Genomic DNA, 6,000 nt, shown 5'->3' with positions numbered 1-6,000 from the left:
TGGGTGAATATGAAAGACAAATGGCAGAAACAAAGAGCCATTTATAATAGGCAGGAACAATTAAGCTGTGTAATTACAAAATCCTGCTGCGACTGAACTCCTGTGCAATTACTGAATGGACATGTACCCCGAGCGCGGCACTTTGAAGAGGATGGCAACAGTTTCTCTCTCTTTTGTTTCCAATTCACCACCCCCACCTCAGTCAGCAGCAGCATGTGTGATATCATTGTTTTCTGCGTGAGCAGCAGCACGGCTGGCCATGGACAGTCACAGCAGCACCATGTCGGTTAATCAAAACCTTCCTGCGAGCAAACACAAGGCTGGAGGGGCAGTTACAATTAGTTCTTAGTCACCAGCGTGGCACTGGCAGTGGCGGCATCAAATCGTTCTTAAAAGGTTTTCTTTACTAATGCTACGTGGAACTTCATTTATTTTTTCTATTTACTGTTAATCTAGAAAACATATTACATTCTTTACTAATATATTTAAAACAAGTACGTGACACAATGTTACAGAGGAACAGTGGGTGTCACTGTTAAGAGCAACGGGAATCTCCGTTTGCCTCTATTTAGTGTTTATTTGGGGAGCCTTATTACAGGTTGTCAGGTCACCATGTTCTAAGCACATCTTGTTTGCTGAATCGATTTTTACTTCTAATTGTATAGCCTAGGCTGAGTTAAAATGTTTTTTAAATTAGATCAGCACCTTCTGAATCCAAAAATCTGCAAAGAACAGCTAGCTGCACGCTTTTAGAGCTCCATTTGTAAACCTCCCATGGGAAAAATCCCTTCCAAACACATGAAGTTAGAGCCATTAAAGGACTAAGGCATCAGATGCAGAATTGAGACACAAATCCAGAGTTATGGTCCAAACCCTACTGCTCAGCTGTTGTATAACCTTGTGGATAATTCCTCATTTGACCTGCAAGTTCTTTGTGAAATCCTGCTTTCCTGCAAGCATACAGCTGCAGTTGCACATGCCTAAATCAAGGCACCGAACAGAGTAGTCTTTTAAATCTTATGTGAATTATCAGAGCATGACTTACACATACCCCAAAGGATCTGGATTCTCAAAATATCTAAATATGGCTACTTATTTTTAAATAGCAGCGTTTAGTATACAAGCAGAATGGAGTTAGACAAGTCTGCTGGGAAGCAGAAGAGCTTGATCCCAGTTTGCTGCCCACCTTTCTTTCGGTTTTGGTTTCTGGAGCTCAGGAGTTCCCAGGGCTGATCCATACGTCACAGACTGAATGTGCTGTCTGGCCCCATACACAAGAGAGGACAGTGAGTGCTGTTTGAGATGTAAAAGAAAATGGTGACTTACACCCAAAATTTGTACAGCTTCTACTTCATTCGGAGTGCTCAGTGCCTGTTCTAAAATTGCCTGCTAGACCTCAAGGACTGCAGACAAAATGAGTAGTTTCCAAAACCTGATCAGGTTGGCATACAGTTTAGCCACTTAACCACCTGCCACTGTAAAACTAATCCTGTGGTACTTTGTAGGAGGCAATTCTCATCTTTGTAGCCTAAACTCATACCTCTGAGGCACATTGTATGTTTGTTGGAAAGAAATTTTGAGTGCTTAGAGTTATGCTGAGTGGGTTTTGGTCTCTTCTTGCTGTTTGCTCCTTCAGTATCTTTACAGATATATAAAATAATAGTAACATTACTGGATGTAAATTACCTGGCCATTCATCTGTCTGACCACTTTTGTCCTCCCAACACACTTTTGTCCTCCTTTTGTTCATCCATTCTGCATGGATTGAGTACTCTGGACAGGCAAACACACTCCTTTGTGCCATCCCTATCCATGCTAGAGGACAGTAACAGCCAAAAGAGACATGATGGAGTTAAGACTTTGGCTCACTTTTCACTCTCTGGCTGCTGGTCACATCTGCATATTGAACTGCATTCTTTCATAAACTCACCAGTAATCCATGCTGTATGTAGTTTCTAAGGGCACATAAACTAGTCAGATCTAATGCAGCCATCTATTACTACGCCATTCAGCTTTGAAGCCACTTAAGATGTGACACAAGATCTTTCTTTCAATACTGAGAAGGCATCTCTGGTTTTCATTTCATTCTTGACCATTTTTAAACACTTTCTCAACTAATTTTTCAGGCTCTAATCCTTACAGTTCTGCATGAACCGCTGAAGCTGAATCTCACAACAACCTTGTCAGGAGCTAGAAATATGAAATTTAGTGGTAGAAATCAGTGGAAATTATTCTAAAGCTTTTCCTAGACTTCAGTTACACATATGCATATATCCTCTTGCCCAGACAAATGAAGGCATTACACTGCAGGTTTTTGGGTCTCTTATTAAAATGAACCTCAATGACAGCATTCACTTAAAAACAGTCATGTTTTTAATTTGCTTGTATTTGTATGTTCACAGGTAAGCTTACAGGGCTCATTTTCTTCCTCAAAGCTCTTCTCAGACCTCCAGGAAAGTTCATAGACAATGAAACTTAAGGCTTAGCAAAAAATAATTTGGAACTTCATGATCAAAAGATATGCATCTGAAGATAATGTTTGCAGATAAGCATCTTTTAGAAAATTGTGTGAAAATGTGTTCAATTATGGCCAGGTGAATTCTTCAGCAAACTGGTCTGTAAGAATATTTGTATCCCTTGCAGGGAAGCAGATGTTGTAACATACTCTGGGTTTATATACTTAGGGCTAGCTCTAATGCCAACTGTAAGTACCTAACCTTTATGCTTCTGCCTTTCTCTTTCTCCTTCCCACCCCCAGGAATGCATTGCCCTGAGGGAAGCACCCAGGGGCAGCTGGTCCTCAGGGTGGCCAGCCAAAAAGCTGCCTGGTAATAAAAATGCAGGGACAGCTATGGTTGGAGCTCCGCCATTGCTAAGACTTTCGTCCTGCAGTATATTCAGGTGAGAGAATCCTAAGTGCTGTCCCAAAACCTGCGCTGAGGACAGGCATCTGCATTAGCTCTGTTAAAGAGCTCAGTCGTGTGTTGTGGTACTTTGCCGCTGCTGGTAATACATGCAATGTCTTATTCACCAAAATGTTTACCCAGGGAGCTAAACAAGTTGTGAGAGCTGCTCTCTGACTCTGCTTGAGTAGGTGACTATTAAGTGAGAAATGAAATTAGCTAGGCAGACTGGAGGCAGGCATGTAATCACGGTTTCCTGCTCCGCACAGAAGCGCATGACCAGAGTCACACTGTGTTTGACAGTACAGCAAATTGCTGATTATTTCACCCAGACTGAAAGAGCTTTACCAGGAGAGCCTTAATGGGGGCTGGTAGCCTGTTAAGGAGAGCACTTTCGTGCGCTGGGGAAGCTGTAGGTGACAAAGCGCTGCAGAGTATTTTCCAATGGGGAGCAACTAACATATCATATGTACAGCAACTAACTACTGAGACAGAACAAGGCACGCGACAAAGAACAAAATCACCTCTTCATTCCGGTGGGCTTGATATTCATCTGGGTTTAATTTGGGAATTTGGGTCCCAGGCTTGCCAACTAATACTTAACATAATTAAACTATATGACATATAACATTAATACATGCATACTAACATTAACATAATTATTTTTTCATAATATTTAACATGAAATTTGGGAAGAGACTACCAATATACTACATATTTGCCCCAAGCTGTGGTATGGTCTCCACAGCTGCAGCCACCCTGTGGTGGTCTCCATGGTGGTCAAAGATTTATCTGGAAAACAGGTATGCATCCGCCACATACTGGCTGAATGCTTTAATCGTGGGACTATAGTGTAAAAGAAGAGGTGCTGCCTCTTCTGATCATATTTTCTTGGTGTCTCCCTTTCTAGGAAGAAGGCCATGGGAACTTCTATCCGGTTGAGCACTGCAGCCTTGCATGTGAGCTAAATGCTCAGCTACTCAGCGTAGTTATGATATAGGCATGCCTTGATTGTGGCTGTTTGCCAACCTAGAGAATGCTAAATGCAAAGACACATATTCAGACAGACTTTTAAGTATCAGCAAAGAAGAGTGTGTGAGGTCAGGCTTTGTCCTCTTGGATCTTATATATGAAGACTTTGGATGACTGCATCCGCCAGTTGTCACTTTGATACCTATATCCCTTTGAACATATTTCATTCGATGCATTGTATGTATTCAGTTAAATTCAATAGCTCTCTCCAGGTTAGACTCTGTTCCGTTGCAAGTTACATTGCTGTAAATCCAAAGTAACTTCACTGAATCTACTTGTTAAACCTTTTTTTTTAATCAGATCTGGATGACTGACTTCAGTTTTGTAACTAAGCGATAGCATGAACTATTTCTCCTAAAAAGAAAGAGGTAGTTTGTATTAAGAATTCATCATTTTACTTTTTTCCCAGGTGCCTGAGACCTATGATTTAAGAACAAAGGGAAAGAACAACCTCTGAAACATTAAATGTGAACCTTCAAGCTTTTACCATACAGTAAAATATTTATTCTTAATAAAGAATAGTGCATCTATTGTGACTTAAACTAATTCACAAACACTAAGCAAGTGAAAAGCCTGGAAAAACATCAAATAACATATATTCCATGAATACTAGCCCAGTTTTGTCAAAGTATCATTAATATTTTGTGCAGTTAGTATAATGGTGGCAAACCCTCTTTATAAGTCTTGTTTGAAAAGTGAGGCAAGAACATCCACTTGTTTTGTATCAGTTATAAAGCACACTTTCATATGATGCACAGAGATTATAGCATGAAGTAAGGTCAAATATCAGGTAACATTGCTGTATTTTCTGGGGAGCACTGTGAATCATACGCCCTAAGCCCCACTACAGCTTTGATTAGGGGGCTTAAGGAAACCATAACCCATCAGCTCCACCAGGGCAAATTCTCTGTGTGTGAGGACAAAATATAAATCACGATAATAATTTTAAAATGTTTTTGTTCAGGGTTCAGAGTATGTGGGTTTGAGGTTTGGGGGTTTTTTGTTGTTTTGTTTGAGGTGGGCTTTTTCATTCCTTTCTATGTAGTTTGCTGTGAAATCAGCATGGAAGGTGAACAGTTTTCTGAATTTATGACTGGAGACATAAAGGGAAAACTATTTTCATTTTTTATTTGGCTCTTGCAAATTGGGAATAAGTACTATGAAATCTGTGGAACAGCATCTGGATGAGGCTGTAATCCAAACTTTTGTTTTTAAAAAGTTACTCTGATAACCATTTAATGGTTTAAAACATGATTTTTCCAGCAATGTTTTATGTAATACTTCATAAGTAATTATTGAATCTGGAAGATTTAGTACACTAGCTGTGCTTTTAGACATCTACATTTACTTCAGGTTTTACATTTGACAGATTTTGTCAAAAGACAAAAAAAAAGGAAGATTGTAGCATGCCGCAACGCTATCTTTTTTTTTTGGCAGCTTAGAAAGAATATGAATTCTTTTATTTTGCATTTTTATTAATTGCATGCTGTATATCAAAAAGGATTTTTGAAGTTCTAATGTGTAGCATCACTTTATTTCAGAAGACATTACAGAAATAAAACACAACTACATTGTAATTGCTATTTTATTGCTTCAATTCTCCACCACATCAGAGGATTTCAAGATTAGTCTGTTGGAGATGATTGCCTCTGAACTATCTGATTGTAAATGGTTTAAAGAGCTTCCACTTTCACCCTGAGTATGTACCAGATCACATATATATTTTTCATACTCCTATTAGATACAATGATCTTAGAGGAAGGAACTTGAAAAAAATGATGTGGGTTGCAATCTTCCTAAAGGAAAAATATTTTAGTGAGCCAGCCTTGACATTTAAATACTTTTGTTCCAATTGTATGAAGAATTCCAATTATGCACAGAACTGAGAGGCTAATTCCAATTGCATAATGCATAATCCTACAAAAAAACTCTTCATAATAAACCACTAAATTTAAAACAGTCTTTAGTCTGAAGAGACAAACCAACACAAAAAGTGAGAATATACACACTGGAAAACTGTTGTTACTTAAATAATGTTATGATGTCATTAAAATAATAGTAAACT

This window comes from Gavia stellata, chromosome 4, assembly GCF_030936135.1.
Source record: "Gavia stellata isolate bGavSte3 chromosome 4, bGavSte3.hap2, whole genome shotgun sequence".
Lineage (NCBI taxonomy): Eukaryota > Metazoa > Chordata > Aves > Gaviiformes > Gaviidae > Gavia > Gavia stellata.
This window is presented reverse-complemented; position numbering follows the sequence as displayed.